The 19,833-nt window shown below is 42.8% G+C and overlaps 1 pseudogene; it reads left to right on the forward strand.

The window, feature by feature from the left end:
- Positions 1–19,833, forward strand: part of LOC134987843 (transient receptor potential cation channel subfamily M member 2-like) — a 539,791-nt pseudogene that overhangs the window by 294,279 nt on the left and 225,679 nt on the right.

The following is a 19,833-nucleotide window of genomic DNA, read 5'->3' on the forward strand; positions in this document are numbered from 1 at the left end:
GTATTTTTCGAAGTCTTTTCAGAAAAGCTGTTCCTCTTTTCCGGAGAGGTTTAGAGCTGGCTAAACCGCATATGAAGACAGCGGTTCGTAATATAGCGAAATATGTTATCGGGCAAGCCACAACGGCCGTTGTGAATAAGATACACGAGGCGAACCAAGCAAAGCAAGACGGTTCAGGACTAATATATACAAGAAAAGGCGTGTCTAAAAGAAAACGGAAGCGTATGATAACGCTTCCGCCTTGGGACATACCCTTTTTAAATAAAAAACAGAGACGACGCAACTCAAAGAAGAAGAGAAAGCCGAAGAGTGCCGTTGGTGATATTTTTTAAACATGTCTTTCATACACCACGAATCCGTTGAATGTGCAAAAACAGAGCTGGATCTTTTTGACGTGCCCCCGACACAAACTAGCATAGAGAAAAGTCTATACGTCGAAGTTCAACCTTTAGCGGCGTTATCCGACACAGCTCCGCTTGAATTTTATATAGCAGCCAGCGGTGAACACTACTACGATCTGAACAATACGCTGTTGTACGTGACATGTAAGATCGTACGAACCGATAACACGCCGATACCGCAAGGTGCGCGGGTCGCGCTTATTAATTACCCAATAGCGACTTTATTCAACCAAGTGGATGTAACTTTGGGCGACAGGCTCATATCACAATCCAACAATCTTTACGCATACCGCGCGTACATTGAGACTATATTAAATTACAGCTCGGACGCATTGTCAACAAAACACACAACAGGACTATTTTACAAAGATGTGGATGGTGAATTTAACAACACGGCGCTGGACGGCCCGAATACGGGATTCAAAAAACGAGCAGGCGCAACAGCGCAGAGTCGCACTGTTGAACTGCTAGGCCCGCTTCACTGCGACCTTTTCCATCAACATAAACTAATTTTAAACGCCGTTGATCTGAAGATTAAACTAACCAGAAACAAAGACGCATTCTGCTTAATGTCGTCTGAGGCGGATGCCTTTAAAATACAGATCACAGCTGCATCCCTGTTCGTGAAAAGAGTTCAGGTCTCACCGGCCGTGCGGATTGGGCACGCGCAGGCTCTGTTAAACGGTAACGCGAAATACGCGATTGACCGCGTTGGGATGAAAATCTACAGCGTACCAACAGGCAGTAGAGTATTTAATCTAGAAAATTTATTTTTAGGACAAGTGCCGAAAACAGTTATAGCCGGTTTCGTGGATAACGAATCATTTTCAGGAATCCATAACCGGAACCCCCTGTGCTTTGAACATAAAAATGTAAGTTTTGCGTCCCTTTATCTGGATGGAACGCCGCACCCCGCCAAGCCATTTCAACCCGACTTTGAAAGCGGTAATGCTGTAAGAGAGAATATGTCACTCATACAGATCACAAATAAGCAGAAATCTGACAATGGTATACTGATTGACCGCGAAGAGTACCTCAGGGGCTACACGCTATTTGCTTTTGACCTTTCACCAGAACAGGAGTGTGGAGAACACCTTTCCCTGATAAGAACAGGCAATCTACGTGCCGAATTCCGCTTTGCAGAAGCGTTGGACCGGACAGTCAATGTGATAATATACGCTCTATTTGATAACATCATCGAGATTAATCAAAGGCGCGATGTGCTGTACGATTATCTATAAATGAAATAAACTAACACTACGCTGCTGAAAAAATGAACACATTACAGATAAACTGTATTCTGTACGCCGTGCAAAGCACAAGGCATGTTTTTAAAGGAACGTATCCGTGCGATATGTTACCGGTCAGTAAACTGTCGCAATATCCCTGCGCGTTTGTAATCAATACGCATAGCAGCGGGCAGCCGGGTGAGCACTGGTTGGCCGCTTATTTTAACGAACAACGTGAATGTTACTTTTTTGATTCTTACGGGTTAGCCCCTGACAGCCCCCTATTCCCAAAGGCAATAATACATTTTTTAAACTTGAATTCAAAAAGTGTTTATCACCAAAATATACAGTTGCAAAATTTTAACAGTACCGTTTGCGGTCAATATTGCATATACTTTATATTTTACATGTGTAAAAAATACAAATATGTGGATGTACTGGCCCGTTTTAGTGATGACACAAAACGTAATGATTGTTTTGTTTCAAATTTTGTAAGACGACTCCCAAGAAGCCATTGTCTGAGTCATTATGCATATAGATATATACAGAATTGTGTAACTTGTAACCAACGCTGTGCGTGAAGCGTTTTATGTACAACGTGTCATAACTATGACACGTTGTACATAAAACGTTTCACGCACAACGCTGTGTGTGAAGCGTGTTACGCACAACGTTGTATTGTTTGTGTAACTTGTAATCAACATTCTGTTTGATACGTTTTATGTACAACGCATCATATCTATGATGTTTTTCTAATAAACAACGTTGTTTATTAAACTTTATATCGTGTGCTTGAAATTTCTTCCGTTTACAGCAATAGAAACAAAGAACAAAACGTTGTTTTATAAAGCATAAGCATATTTTATTGATATATGTATATATATATATATATATATATATAACACGGTAAAGAAGCATTTAAAACATTACATAAAATATTATTGACATAAGTTAAACATTGTGGCGCAAAATACCAACACAAAATACAGTGTATAAAAATAATATAAATTAGTTATATGTTATAGTTTCAGCCACTGTGAATCCTGAAATAGATTTACGGATCTTTTCCTAGGCAGTAAGTAACCGTGCGGTGTTGTTAAACCTGGGGGACTTAAAACATTTATTCGACCTTTGTTAAGGGTTTGTAACGACATGGGCGATGTCACAGCGCCATCAGAGTCATCCTGCTTCTCAGCTTTTAATCGTTCTAAACACATTCTATTCCCCACATTGGCTATGACGGTTGAGGGAATATTCAATTCAGACATTGCCCGCATAAATTCAGGCCAACCATTCGGTATATTACGGATCGACACACCGTTACTTTGCGTGATGCTTCTTATTAAATCTAACATGTTGGAACCAGGCACAGTGACGCCTTTGTACAGAAACTCCCCTTTACTGTTCCAGTCTGTGATGTGTTTAGAGCGTGTCATTTTACTCAATAGTATTTCACAGTTTTTCTTATACCGGTCATTAACACCGCTCAAAAGCTCATGATAAACAGCATCGGGGGCAATAGGCTGTGTCGTATTATTTGATTCATCAACAAATTTTGCAACGGGTGATAAAAGAGCTAAAGTTGACATTTCACTATCAGCCTGTTTACTCAACACCAGGTATCTCTGCAACAACATTGTATATCGCTTTGCTTTTTCATATTCTGATAAATCATTATTCTGTAGTATTTTCACGATCTCTACATCTAGACCATGCGTTGCTGTTTTACGTATGTCGTCGCTGTTCGGTTTATTATGTAAACGGTCTATCTGATTCTGAGGTACCAGATACATTTTCTCAGCGTACTCCATCAACGATTAGACAATAGTCCTGTAATTAGTGGTATAGCAAAACCAAGCAGCGAACCGATAAAACCACCCGACTGTTTAACCAACCTCTTCTTTTTTCCAATGGCACATTTCTTATTACAAAGTGATTTTATAAGCGCTCGCTTCTTTTTAAGGTAGTTCAACTGGCGTTGAGACAGCGGTATTTTACCTTTAAGCGTGTTGAGCGCTATCTCACAAATAGCTGTGACTAAATCGTTTGAAGCGTTGGATAAAATAGCATTTCTTTGGAATGGTGTTGCTTTAATTAACGTTTTTAAAAGCACCCAATTACGTCTTATCCGCCCCGACATGTTCACCGTTGTTAGAATGACAACAAATGACTAAAGGTTGTACGGTTATAGCTTTATAGAACCGCGCTTCTTAATGACAAAAGCGACAGGCGTGTCTGGTGGGAATAAGTCACTTCGTAAACGATAATCGTCAAGAGCGTTGTTTCTTAAATCAACCAGTAAATAACCATAAGGGGCAGCCATCGCGGATTCATAGGCTTCGAGAAAAAAACGATGTTTCGATGGGTACATTTGTCTAGCCAGAATGCCCACCTGCATTTTATCCCTGGGGTTTTTGAACAGGACCATATATTTTGTGTTTAAATGTATAGTTCTGCTCTTTTTACCTTGACAAAATATGTTTTGGACAAGGTACAGGATACTGAGATTACGATGGTGTACATACTTTGTGAAAGCTTTCTCAACCTCAGAATTATTACTTGCCGCGTCCATCAAATCATCAATCACTGTTAAATTAATCTTATCAGGGGGAAAAAGTTGATCATCGCTAAAAGACTCTGGTAAGCCCTCTATAAAACGCGTACCGGGGTAATCACGCAGAAGTTGGTCGTATATAGGCTGCCAACAGGTGTAAAACCAAACAACATTATCAGGTACATGAGTCATATGTGTTGCAGCGTGTTGCAACAGCGTTTTCACAAAATAACTTTTACCCGAATTGGACGGACCCGCTAAAATACATGAGAAAGGGTGCTGAAATCTGGTGTCCATCTTAATAGCCGAACGGCAGTGTTGTGAAGTTGTCCGTAAGAGACCGTTTAGTATAAACACACCTTTGCGTCTTCTGCAAAGTACGCGTCTCTATCTGCCAGCACTTTTTCACACGTACTATACCGGGTTGACGGATCACAACCTTTTTCTGGTCATCGCCTTCGGGATTTAAAGGATAATCTAAGACCAGTTCTTTCAGGCTGTCAAAGTTAACGTGCTGCGCATTATCAACATTGAGCGTTATACCTTTAACTTTTAAACAGGTCTTTCCGTTGTTTAGTCGATAGCCGTATGACTTGGGACCGGCTGAGACAAATTCTGTTATATGGGTGCCTGTGGGTAGTTCGCTGGTCAACTCGCCTAAATAATCACCCAATGGCGGACACCAGTCACCGGGTCTACTGACAAAAATCACAGAGTCTGTGTCGTGATAAAGACATCTATCTTGTAATCTATACAGTAGTTTGTACAGTTCAACACGTGCATAAGCCGTTGTAAAGATGGCTATAGTTACATTTGAAATTGCGCCCCTGGTGTAATGATCTTTGGCATACTTCCAATTTACCATAACTGTATCATCGTCAACAAAGTCCAAAGCGGACACGTCATAGTACGGTAAGAACGCGTATTCAAAAAGTTTGTCGGGATCGGTCACTAGACACGTATTGGGCATGTTGCTACGTTGACCAAATTTACCCCATAAGGAATTTAAAAACAATTTTGAAATTTGTCTTTTAGCGGGATTGATTTCTATGTGATCGGGGCGTAAAGACACGCCTTCATTTTTTTGATAGGCGTCTATATACTCTTGGCGTTTCTCGGCGTCTGTACACCATTCGGGATAACCAGAGGTCTCTTGTTTATCCCTGAGGTGCGTTTTAATGTAGCCTGAAAACAATTTGTCAGAGCTCTCATCAAAATGCCACACCTCATAGATTTTACACACCATGTACCCCATTTCTACAGCCAAGTTTAGTTCCACGGTACACCATGTACCGATGAGTGCACGTTTTTCTGAATCATGAACGCACGGCTCAGTCTGTCCAGACTCAGCACATGTGCGACATAATGGAAACATTAACTTACCACCCATTTTAACCGGCAGAACCGGAAAAAATAGGCCACGAGGCGGGTAAACTTTAACCCTGGCAAAACCAAAATACTTTGTGACAGCACCAAAGTCCTTATAAATAATGCGTGGGTGCTGTATAGGATACGTTTTGGTTTTGTTAACATATGGATATAAACTGGTGAAGTCAAAATATTGAATTTTTTCATCACAGCCTGTTTTGTGATACAGCTTTATGGCGTTTGTGCGCCCGCCATAAAGAGCATCACGCGGCTCCAAGGGTTCGGGTAATTCTTTGCCCTTCAGTAAAGCCTGTAGATCCGCATCAGAATCTAGCATAGACTTCCATTCACAACCCCAGATTTCACGTATCTGAAATCCACAACGTTTAAGATAGTGCAACTTTACCTGCGTCTTGTGGTGTAATTGACCGTAGGTCGTTTTAGTCAGTTTGTTTTTATCATCTGCGTTGTAACAAGCACCACAGCCGTGATAAAAACAACCTTGAAATTCAAATGCAGTGGGTGTTCCGTTAATCACGGCGTAACCATCCAGGCTGTATTTACCAACTTTCTTCTCGCCCCCTTGTAAAGCGTGTCTTATACTCACACCTTCTTTGTGTTCTATGTACATTAACCACTGTATGGCTGGCGTTGAGTAACGCTTCTGAGTCTTGTGATAGTTATCACCCGGTACAAGGGCCAGTGTCTTTTCCTGTAAAAATTTACAACGGTACATGGCCATGCACACGGAAGCCAACGTGACTAATTGAAAAGCTTCGATGTGACGTTTAACCACAACCTTTTTTTTTTTCTTTGTTATTAGATATTCCTGTTCTGTCATGGCTATAACAGCCGATCTGAAAGCATCACAAGCTTTTTGTAATATTTTCACATCTTCTTTACAATATTGTACGAGCTCTTTTTGAAAGCTAAACGGTTTGTGTACATGCTGTTTATACCAGGCTGTAAACTCAGATAATTCATCAGGCATCATGTATTGTGGACCAAAATACTCTATTGATGGCATAGCGCCTATGTAATTTTGGTTATCAGCTGTGTTAAAAAAATGTGGGAAATAACCTTTGGTACCGTCAAACCCCATCGCCTTTGGTAACTTGCTAAGCCGCATGGGTAAAAAATTTAAAGAGTCGATAAATCTTATCTTCAAATCTTTTACCGTGATGCACATTATGTTGCCGCCTCTAGATAATAATTCCATCTTTAATTTCTCCTTAATCAGCTGGCGCAGCACAAAATATGCATCATAGCGACCTGCATTATGGGCTATGAATGTGTAATGCTCAAATTTTGGTTTCATGAATGTCTTTACAAAGTCTTCGATACATGCAACACCCTTAAACTCCCAGTCTTTCTCCCCCATTAATGTTAAAGCGTAACAGTAGTTTGGTATGTGCACACCTGTCTCCTGCATACACTCAAAATCATAAAAGATGTATTTCTTTGTGGGCTCTTCCGGCTTGATGGTTTGTATATAGCACAAATGGTTCGAAAACCCATCAACGAACACCTTACAAATGGGGCACTTTAGGCCTCGGCAGTTATGATCTGTTCGCCTGTAGAGACAACACTTGTCACAATATACATGTTCAAGACAGGATATTTTGTGATCAAGAGCTAAAGCTTTGTGTAGCTCTAAACACTCGTTTGATCGACAAAATACCCTACACAACGAACACCTTAAAGCCGTCACACCATCGTCAATACAATCCGGCCTGTGACAAGCCTTACAAAAGAAAAGACAATCGTGATTATTTCTATGATGGTAAGCGCTATGACAACGGATGCAATAATATCGGGCTCCAAGAAACGCTTTGATATCGAGTATCCCATAAAAGTGACAATCGTGATATAGCACAAACAGCGTGTCTTTGTAACGACTGTCCGTACTGTAGTATTTCCAATCATTTTGACTATAATAGAGGAGATTGATCGAAACATTTAAATAATTTTCAAAAATTGCAACATCGCTAAAGCTGACCGCTTTATCAAGCGGCAGATTCAAAGCTTTATGTAGTTGGATCGCTCTCTCCTGTATTACATGATCATTGGCATTGTTACCTTTATCCAGAAGTTTACAGACGCTAGCGGCCAAACACAGGTTATTATCTATGCGCCTGAAGTCATAGAGATATCTCTTTCTTTTATTTATTATTAAACTTTGGGGCAGGCGTTGTAAACTCCTCCCAGTCAAGCCAGACCCTGCCCTGTTTCTAAAAATACTGATCACAAATCTTAAGCCTGTGGATAATAAGAATTCAGCGTTACTTTGAAGCGTGTTTGTAATCTGATTCAAAAAACTGGCAGCGTCTAATGTTTCTTGCGGCTTACGATGCGAATAGATGGCGTTGTGTAACCCACCCCCCTCCAATCTAAGCTGAACGCGGTCGGCAGGATCCACGCCCGCAAGGACACCATCGAGCATGGCCTGTATAGCCGTATGAATGGCTCAAACCCCCTCTACAAATGATGTAACCCTGTCCAAATTAACAAACCGATAGTGATTGTGGTACTCAACGGCTCTGAAATGCGGTCGTTGTCGTTCATAACTGTTAATTGCCTCTAAGTATACATGTTGCCGACCTTCGTTATTACCGGGTGACTCAACACTGCCTGCATCATCATATATGGGGCTTGCATTGCGCTCAATATTGTCAGCCTGTGATTCGTCATTCGGTAATGCTTGGGGTGGCGATTGATCTATATCTACATACATCGCACTCTGCTTCCCGCCTACCACATGTTCCCTATGCCGCTTGCGCTTTCTCAATCTGGTTAATGTTGTTACAGCCTGTTTCACCTTTGCGCGTCGGAATAACTGTGAGATCTTGTATGTTAAACAAGGTTTAATTCGTGGTTTTTTTTTTACAGGCATTTAAATTTAAAACACGTTTCAAACCATTGCCTAGCATGCCTAGTCACGGATCAGTTTCATTTATTTCTGCAAAATGATGTATGTTGGCTTTAATAAATTCAGTTGTCTTAACCGACCGATCTATGTATTTTGACATGACATTCATATACGTCTCAACAACTTCTTTAACAATGTCTTGTTTACATTTACTACCGTGGCACACACCTTTAATGTGTTTTAACAAATATCCGGCTTTTACGCCCATGTTCTCAACATCTTCCCGTATCTTACCCAACAACGCGTAAAATTGTATTTCAGCGTCTTGGCCTAATTGTTCTGAATTTTGACATTCATCAACTATGTCGGGCGCTAGCCCTCGCGCCGGTGCACAAGCATCAGCCGATGCGTGTACCAGGGCTGTCGTTGTAAAAATATTGGGCATTGATGTTACACAATCAACCGTTGTAGTATTACCAGGTATTCCTGCAACGGCTGATAATACTTCATCAGAACTATTCTGCGGATCTTGTGTCGTTGACTCTACACAGTTTGTAATAAGCTCTTGCCCATTTATGTCATCAATATCTGATATCACAGGATTACCAGCTATGTGTCTTGTTTCTGTTTCAGAGCAATCCTGTGTATCGGTAATAGTAATGACATCGGATTGCGACAATTGCTTAACATTACTTCTTGAGTCAATATTTGATAACAAACCAATGCCTGCTATGTGCCTTGTTTCTGTTTCAGAACAAACCTGTGTATCTGGAATTGTGATTACAGCTGATTGCGACAATTGCTTAACATTACTTCTTGAGAGACGCGATGCCCTCTTAACCTTTACAGTCTTTGTATTACCAGCGACATCCCGGTCTGCAGTGTTAAACGCTGTGTGTTTTGATGTTACAGCAACATCATTACTTACGCATGATACAGTTTGTAACGCGATCCTTCTCCGTTGCGGCTTATCATTTTCGGAATATGACAATTTTCTTTTCAGATCTGTAAATGCTGAATTATGACTTCTCTCATTCGTTCTTGGTCGAGCAGGCTTTCGTTTGTTTGGGTTGATACAACCGTTATGCACCGCCATAACTGATGACCTAGCAACGTCCTTATGTACAATTGCCGGCGTTACGAATTGATGGTTCTCCGCTTCAGCGGCGGTTGTGCGTTTTGATATTTTCCCGCTTGTACTAGGCCTGTGTATTTGCGCGACTGTATCACGGCCTGTTGGTATCAAAGGAGCATATCGCCTTGCTACAGCGTCATCTGTAATACATATATTATAAAATAAATATAAACGCCTCTGCCTGTAAATCAGCATTTAAATCACAGCATAACAATATGCCATATAACAGTGCTTGATTACACACCTGCTTTATATTCGAATGTTTTAGCCCGGCCCCCTGTCGCGTGTGGGAAAAACGGTCGCTCATCAACAACATTGCTGTTCTGTATAGCGGCGTTGTGACAATATTCAGGTTTGTTCAATATATCCCGTAGAATACCGTCAGCCGTCGCATCATCCATTTTTGTGGCATCTTTAGCCGGTGAAAAAATGAAAAAATAAATATTACATACGGTATAAAATTAGAATAACATGAAAAAGCGATTCATTACTGAGAATATAAAGTGTGTACAGTTGACAACAAATCAGCACAACTGTACAAGGTTTATTTTTAATTCTTTAGCCGTGGAAAAATAAATAAATAAATAAAAAATAAATAAATAAAAAATAAATAAAGATATCATGTTACTCACAGTCTGGCGCCAATTCCAAAATATTAGTAAAATCGGGTATAATGCTGAAATCTAAACCAAATGGGCTATCTTCAACCGAATCGAAATTCTCTGTATTTGTGATTACTGTCAAATCGGGGGAAATAAAAATGAGAAAATAATAATTATTTAATAATTACTATTTAATAATTACTTATCAATGTATCCAGACTGTTGTACGTTCATACTATTTAAACTTTTAAAAATGAACAAATTGTAGACCTTGACTATAATTTCATACTATTTAAACTTGAAATATAAATAAAAACGTGTCAATGGCATTTATAGACATAGCTTACCATGAGCCGTTTGATAACTTGGCAAAGCATCATCATCATCATCAGAAGAAGATCTGGTTCTAACCATGAAAGCGTCTTTGCTGTTGATGTTCTGCATTGTCTGTCTCTGAACCAATAATGAAAATGAGAGACGATTAATATCTATCAAACGAATTAGATGAAATACTGTGTCGGTGCATTCCCAAAATGAACCACTAGATGTCGCTATTACCACATATTTAAATAACCTTCAGACAGTCACATTAATTAAAATCCAATACAAATACCTGGTACAGGACACATTTTAAACAACATTCAGGCAATCATATTAATTAAAAGTCATATATAATCTCTGCACTTTAATCTACAATTGGTATTTAGTAAGTACCATTGGGAACCGCTTAGTATTGATTAAATTAATTAATATTGTGTAAGATAAAAAAAATAAAAATAAAAATGTCGGTGCATTCCTAAAATGACCACATATTTAAACAACCTTCAGTGGGGTGACAATTATACATAAAAATAAAATTTAGTATTGATTAAATTAATTAATATTGTGTAAGATAAAAAAAATAAAAATAAAAATGTCGGTGCATTCCTAAAATGACCACATATTTAAACAACCTTCAGTGGGGTGACAATTATACATAAAAATAAAATATAACATGCTAGATCCATAATGATAATAATAATAAATAATAATAATAACAACACTTACCATAATGTCTTCACGTGTGTATAGCGATGCAAACTCGTTTGAATTTTCTTCTCAGTGATCTGTCTCAATACAGCTCGTTTCCTATTCTTATAGCAATGGCTGTGAGCCATATGGCCCCCACCAACCTGTGGTATGCCGTCCCACATTTCCAAGATGCTTGGGGCGGGGTTTTTAAACATATAATCTTTGGTTTATACATTAGTAAATGTAATCATGCTTTTCAGTTACAATAAAGATATAATCTGATAGCGGTACCGTACATGTCATACTCAGCTCTTCAAGCACATACCAAATTGGCTGTCCTTCCAAATTTAGAATAAATTTATTTAATAACAAAAATAATTCATAAAAAGCATTATACAGAAGTACTTATGAACTAATGTACATGAATACAAATTATTTTATGATTCCATAAATATCCATGTGTGTATAATGTGTACATGTACCATAAATGCATTCTGTGCTTAGTTTTAGGACTCACCATGATATCTCATTATGATATTTAATGAATCCAAAATACGGAAAATCCGATTTGAGTCAACACATAAACCTGTAGGTGGCGCTAATGTTCTTCTACAGAGATAACAAACTGCTTTTTTTTTTTTTTGCTTTTTTTTTAAGAATGTGCTGTCATCATTCATCATCCCTGGCCGTTAAAAGCAATATGTTTTTAAATTAGTGCCATGTGTGATGGTTCCGTACATCTAAGAAAATGGCCATGGTCATTAGTCATTCATAACTCATGCCCATTAAAAGATGTCAGATCATCATTCATCATTAAAAGCAATATGTTTTTAAATTATTGCCATGTGTGATGTTTCCGTACATCTAAGAAAATGGACATGGTCATTAGTCATTATGACTTTTAAAACGACACCATGTGTACCAAGCGTGATGTTTAAATTGTTGGAATGTAAGAACATTTTGTGTTACTTCAAAATAGTGAATTTTTTCATCACAAACTGACTTGTGATCTTTATTGAACATTCTGCGCCTGGTGTTGTGTGACACTCTGCGACTGGTGTTACGTGACACTCTGCGACTGGTGTTACGCGAAAATTTTTAATACGGTTTAATATCGAACACTATAAATTTATATAAAATTTTATATAAAATTTTAAATTAACGCGATATAAAACACTATCATTTAATATTAAAGGGGGTGGCGCCTAGGAGAAAGGGGGTGTGGTACCTGTCAAGTTTGACAGAAAGGTTGTCTTTATCTACTAGCAGCGGTGAGCAGGGGAGCGCATACCTGGCACTGGGGGCATGTATATCTGGCACTGGGGGCATATCTGGCAAAGGGGGGACATGTGTATCTGGCACTGGGGGCATACCTGGCACTGGGGGCATGTATACCTGGCACTGGGGGCATATCTGGCAAAGGGGGGACATGTGTATCTGGCACTGAGGGCATATCTGGCAATGGGGGCATGTATACCTGGCACTGAGGGCATATCTGGCAAAGGGGGGACATGTGTATCTGGCACTCGGGGCAAATCTGGCACTGGGGGCATATCTGGCACTGGGGGCATATGTGGCACTGCGGAAATATGTGTATCTGGCACTGGGGGGCATGTATATCTAGCACTGGGGGCATATCTGGCAATGGGGGGCATGTATATCTGGCACTGGGGGCATATCTGACACTGAGGGCATATCTGGCACTTGGGGCATATCTGGCAATGGGGGATATCTGGCACTGGGGGCATATCTGGCAATTGGGGGACATGTGTATCTGGCACTGGGGCATATCTGACACTGAGGGCATATCTGGCACTGGGGGGACATGTGTATCTGGCACTGGGGGGGCATGTGTATCTGGCACTGGGGGCATTTCTGTATCTGGCACTGGGGGCATATCTGGCACTGGGGGGGACATGTGTATCTGGCACTGGGGGCATTTCTGTATCTGGCACTGGGGGCATATCTGGCACTGTGTGTGCATTTCTGTATCTGGCACTGGGGGGCAATGTATATCTGACACAGTGGGGGCATTTTTGTATCTGGCACTGTGGGGCATTTGTGTATCTGGCACAGTGAAGCAATGTATATCTGGCACTGTGGGGCAATGTATATCTGGCACTGTGGGGCAATGTGTATCTGGCACTGCGGGGCAATGTGTATCTGGCACTGTGGGACAATGTGTATCTGGCACTGTGAAGCAATGTGTATCTGGCACTCTGGGGGCATTTGTGTATCTGGCACAGTGAAGCAATGTATATCTGGCACTGTGGGGCAATGTATATCTGGAACTGTGGGGCAATGTGTATCTGGCACTGTGGGGCAATGTATATCTGGCACTGTGGGGCAATGTGTATCTGGCACTGTGAAGCAATTTGTATCTGGCACTCTGGGGGCATTTGTGTATCTGGCACAGTGAAGCAATGTATATCTGGCACTGTGGGACAATGTATATCTGGTACTGTGTAGCAATGTGTATCTGGCACTGTGGGGCAATGTATATCTGGCACTGTGGGGCAACTTGTATCTAGCACTATTGGGGTCATATGTGTATCTGCCCCTCCCCCCATATGTGTATCACGCCCCCATTTTCAATGGCCACGCCCCATGTGGCATTTGGTCACACCCATTTTTTATGGCGCACGCAGACAGTACCCGTAACACATTTCTCTAACGTCCTAGTGGATGCTGGGAACTCCGTAAGGACCATGGGGAATAGCGGGCTCCGAAGGAGGCTGGGCACTCTAGAAAGATCTTAGACTACCTGGTGTGCACTGGCTCCTCCCACTATGACCCTCCTCCAAGCCTCAGTTAGATTTCGTGCCCGGCCGAGGTTGGATGCACACTAGGGGCTCTCCTGAGCTCTTAGAAAGTTATAGTCTTAGAATTTGTTATTTTCAGTGAGACCTGCTGGCAACAGGCTCACTGCAGCGAGGGACTAAGGGGAGAAGAAGCGAACTCGCCTGCTTGCAGCCGGATTGGGCTTCTTAGGCTACTGGACACCATTAGCTCCAGAGGGATCGACCGCAGGCCCAGCCTTGATGTTCAGTCCCGGAGCCGCGCCGCCGTCCCCCTTACAGGGCCAGAAGCAAGAAGATGGTCCGGAAAATCGGCGGCATGAAGACTCTGTCTTCACCAAGGTAGCGCACAGCACTGCAGCTGTGCGCCATTGCTCCTCTCACACACTTCACACTCCGGTCACTGAGGGTGCAGGGCGCTGGGGGGGGCGCCCTGAGGCAGCAATAAAAACACCTTGGCTGGCTAAAATACCTCAATATATGGCCCCAGGGGCTATATATGAGGTAAATACCCCTGCCAGAATTCCATAAAAAACGGGAGAATAGGCCGCGAAAAAGGGGCGGAGCCTATCTCCTCAGCACACTGGCGCCATTTTTCCCTCACAGCTCGGCTGGAGGGAAGCTCCCTGGCTCTTCCCTGCAATTCTACAGTACAGTAAGAGGGAAAAGAGAGGGGGGGCATTAAAATTGGCACTGTATACAGTATATTATATAAAAGCTATTAGGGACATAACTCAGTTAGTCCCTGTATATATATAGCGCTCTGGTGTGTGCTGGCATACTCTTACTCTGTCCCCCCAAAGGGCTTTTGTGGGTCCTGTCCTCGTTTAGAGCATTCCCTGTGTGTCTGCGGTGTGTCGGTACGGCTGTGTCGACATGTTGAATGAGGAGGCTTATATGGTGACAGAACAGAGGCCGATATATGTGATGTCGCCCCCTGTGGGGCCGACACCAGAGTGGATGGATAGGTGAAAGGTATTAACCGACAGTGTCAACTCCTTACATAAAAGGGTGGATGACGTAACAGCTGTGGGACAGCCGGCTTCGCAGCCCGCGCCTGCCCAGGCGTCTCAAAGGCCATCAGGGGCTCAAAAACGCCCGCTCTCTCTGATGGCAGACACAGATGTCGACACGGAGTCTGACTCCAGTGTCGACAAGGTGGAGACATATACACAATCCACTAGGAACATCCGTGACGTGATCCCGGCAATAAAAAATGTGCTATACATTTCTGACTTTAACCCAAGCACCTCTAAAAATGGGTTTTAGGTTTGGGGAGAAAAAACAGGCAGTGTTTTGTTCCCCCATCAGAAGAATAAATGAAGTGTGTGAAAGCGTGGGTTCCCCCGTTAAGAAACTGGTAATTTATAAAAAGTTACTGATGGCGTACCCTTTCCCGCCAGGTGGATAAGTTACGCTGGGAGATATCCCCTAGGGTGGATAAGGCGCTCACACGTTTGTCAAAAAAGGTGGCACTGCCGTCTTAGGATACGGCCACTTTAATAGGTACCTGTTGATAAAAAACAGGAGGCTATCCTGAAGTCTGTATTTACACACTCAGGTACTAGACTGAGACCTGCAGATAGTGCTGCTGCAGCGTGGTCGGTGACCCTGTCAAACAGGGATACTAGTTGGAAAACATAAAAACATATTAAAGACGTCGTCTTATATATGGGGGATGCACAGAGGGATATTTTGCCGGCTGGCATCCAAAATAAATGTAATGTCCATTCTGTCAGGAGGGTATTAGAGACCTGTCACTGGACAGGTGATGCTGACTTAAAAAGCGCATAGAGAGCCTTATAAGGGTGAGGAATTATTTGGGGATGGTCTCTGGGACCTCGTATCCACAGCAACTGCTGGGAAGAAATAATTTTACCTCAGGTTTCCTCACAGACAAAGGTACAGTCCTTTCGGCTTCAGAAAAGCAAGCGGGTCAAATGGCGCTTCCTTTCTGTACAGAGACAAGGGTAGAGGGAAAAAAGCTGCACCAGTCAGCCTGTTCCCAGACTCAAGATTCTTCCCCCGCCTCCTGTGAGGCCACACCATGACGCGGGTGCTCCACAGGTGTAGCCAGGTACGGTGGGGGGCCGTCTCAAAAATTTCAGCAATTAGTGGGCTCGCTCACAGGTGGATCCCTGTTTCTTTCAAGTAGTATTTCAGGGGTACAAGCTGGAATTCGAGATGTCTCCCCCCAGCCGTTTCCTAAAATATGCCTTGCTGACAACTCCCTCAGGCAGGGAGGCTGTGCTAGAGGCAATTAATAAGCGGTATTCCCAGCAGGTAATACTCAAGGTGCCCCTACTTCAACAAGGACGGGGTTACTATTCCACACGGGTTGGGGTACCGAAACCGCATGGTTCGGTGTGACCCATTTTATATTTAAAATCCTTGAACACAAAAATTCAAGTTCAAGATGGAATCGCTCAGGGCGGTTATTCCAAGCCTGGACGAGGGGGATTACATGGTATCCTGGGACATCAAGGATGCTTACCTGCATGTCCCCATTTACCATCCTCGCCAGGAGTACCTCAGATTTGTGGTACAAGATTACCATTACCAAGTCCAGACACTGCCGTTTGGACTGTACATGGCACCGAGGGTGTTTTATCAAGGTAATGGCCGAAATGTTGATACTCCTTCAAAAAAAAAAAAAAAGGGAGTTGTAATTATCCCGTACTTGGACAATCTCGTTATAAGGGCGAGGTCCAAGGAGCAGTTGGTAGTCGGGGTAGCACTATTTTGGAAAGTGCTACAACAGCATGGTTGGATTCTAAACAGTCCAAAGTCACAGCTGGTTCCTATGACACGTCTACTGTTCCTGGGGATGGTTCTGGACATAAACCAGAAATAGTGTTTCTCCTGGAGGAGAAAGCCAAGGAGTTGTCATCTCTAGTCAGAGACCTCCTGAAGCCAAAATAGGTAGCGGTGCATCATTGCACGCGAGTCCTGGGAAAAATGGTAGCTTCCTACGAAGCAATCCCATTAGGCAGGTTCCATACAAGAACTTTTCAGAGGGACCTGTTGGACAAGTGGTCCGGATCGCATCTTCCGATGCATAGGCTGATAACCCTGTCTCCAAGGACCAGGGTATCTCTACGGTGGTGGCTGCAGAGTGCCCATCTTCAAGAGGGCCGCAGGTTCGGCATACAGGACTAGGTCCTAGTGACCATGGATTCCAGCCTTTGAGGCTGGGAGGCAGTCACACAGGGAAGAAATTTCCAGGGACTTTGGTCAAGTCAGGTTATTTCCCTACACATAAATATTCTGGACCTGAGGGCCATTTACAATGCCCTGAGGCCGGCAAGGCCTCTGCTTCAAAACCAGCCGGTACTGATCCAATCAGACAACATCACGGCAGTCGCCCATGTAAACCAACAGGGCGGCACAAGAAGCAGGATGGCGATGGCAGAAGCCACAAGGATTCTCCGGAGTGGACAACTGGGAAGCAGATCTTCTCAACAGACACGACCTCCACCCGGGAGAATGGGGACTTCCTCCAGAAGTCTTCCAATAGGATTGTACACCATTGGGAAAGGCCACAGGTGGACATGATGGCGTCCCGCCTCAACAAAAAGCTATAAAAGATATTGCACCGGGTCAAGGGACCCTCAGGCGATAGCTATGGACGCTCTGGTAACACCGTGGGTGTACCAGTCGGTTTATGTGTTCTCCCCTCTGCCTCTCATACCAAAGGTACTGAGAATAATAAGAAGGCGAGGAGTAAGAACGATACTCGTGGATGGCCAAGAAGAGCTTGGTACCCAGAACTTCAAGAATTTATATCAGAGGACCCATGGCCTCTGCCACTCAGACAGGACCTGCGGCAGCAGGGGCCCTGTCTGTTCCAAGACTTACCGCGGCTGCGTTTGTCGGCATGGCGGTTGAACGCCGGATCCTGAAGGAAAAGGGCATTCCGGAGGAAGTCATTCCTACGCTTACTAAAGCCAGGAAAGAGGTTACAGCAACTCATTATCACCGCATATGGCGAAAATATGTTGCATGGTGTGAGGCCGAAAGGGCCCCAACAGAGGAATTTCAACTAGGTCGATTTCTGCATTTCCTGCAAGCAGGAGTGACTATGGGCCTTAAATTGGGTTCCATTAAGGTACAGATCTCGGCTCTGTCGATTTTCTTTCAAAAAGAACTAGCTTCAGTACCTGAAGTTCAGACATTTATAAAAGGAGTGCTGCAGAGTCAGCCCCCGTTTGTGCCTCCTGTGGCACCTTGGGATCTCAACGTGGTGTTGAGTTTCTTAAAATCACATTGGTTTGAACCACTAAAAACCGTGGATCTGAAATATCTCACGTGGAAGGTTGTTATGTTATTGGCCTTGGCTTCTGCCAGGCGAGTATCAAAGTTGGCGGCTTTGTCTTGTAAAAGCCCTTATTTGATTTTCCATATGGATAGGGCAGAATTGAGGACTCGTCCCCAGTTTTCTCCCAAAGGTGGTGTCAGCGTTTCACCTGAACCAGCCTATTGTGGTGCCTAGGCTACTAGGGACTTGGAGGACTCCAAGTTGCTAGACGTTGTCAGGGCACTGAAAATATATGTTTCCAGAACGGCTAGAGTCAGAAAATCTGACTCGCTGTTTATCCTATATGCACCTAACAAGCTGGGTGCTCCTGCTTCTAAGCAGACTATTGCTCGTTGGATTTGTAGTACAATTCAGCTTGCACATACTGTGGCAGGCCTGCCACAGCCAAAATCTGTCAATGCCCATTCCACAAGGAAGGTGGGCTCATCTTGGGCGGCTGCCCGAGAGGTCTCGGCTTTACAATTTTGCCGAGCAGCTACTTGGTCAGGGGCAAACACGTTTGCAAAAATTCTACAAATTTGATACCCTGGCTGAGGAGGACCTGGAGTTCTCTCATTCAGTGCTGCAGAGTCATCCGCACTCTCCCGCCCGTTTGGGAGCTTTGGTATAATCCCCATGGTCCTTACGGAGTTCCCAGCATCCACTAGGACGTTAGAGAAAATAAGAATTTACTCACCGGTAATTCTATTTCTCGTAGTCCGTAGTGGATGCTGGGCGCCCATCCCAAGTGCGGTTTATCTGCAATACTTGTACATAGTTATGGTTAACTAAATCGGGTTATTGTTGAGCCATCTGTTGAGAGGCTCTATTGTTTCATACTGTTAACTGTGTTTCATATCACGAGTTGAACGGTGTGATTGGTGTGGCTGGTATAAGTCTTACCCGGGATTCAAAATCCTTCCTTATTGTGTACGCTCGTCCGGGCACAGTACCTAACTGAGGCTTGGAGGAGGGTCATAGTGGGAGGAGCCAGTGCACACCAGGTAGTCTAAGATCTTTCTAGAGTGCCCAGCCTCCTTCGGAGCCCGCTATTCCCCATGGTCCTTACGGAGTGCCCAGCATCCACTACGGACTACGAGAAATAGAATTACCGGTGAGTAAATTCTTATTTTTTTCTACTTGCACCACTGATTAGATGTCTCATTATACTCCTAGTACTTATAAACCATTAGATGTCTCATTATACTCCTAGTACTTATATACCATTAAATGTCTCATTATACTCCTAGTACTTATAGACCATTACATGTCTCATTATACTCCTAGTACTTACATACCATTAGATGTCTCATTATACTCCTAGTACTTATATACCATTAGATGTCTCATTATACTCCTAGTACTTATAAACCATTAGATGTCTCATTATACTCCTAGTACTTATATACCATTAGATGTCTCATAATACTCCTAGTACTTATAAACCATTAGATGTCTCATTATACTCCTAGTACTTATAGACCATTAAATGTCTCATTATACTCCTAGTACTTACAGACCATTAGATGTCTCTCTCATTATACCCCTAGTACTTAGAGACCATTAGAT

Source organism: Pseudophryne corroboree, chromosome 2 (genome assembly GCF_028390025.1).
Source record: "Pseudophryne corroboree isolate aPseCor3 chromosome 2, aPseCor3.hap2, whole genome shotgun sequence".
Lineage (NCBI taxonomy): Eukaryota > Metazoa > Chordata > Amphibia > Anura > Myobatrachidae > Pseudophryne > Pseudophryne corroboree.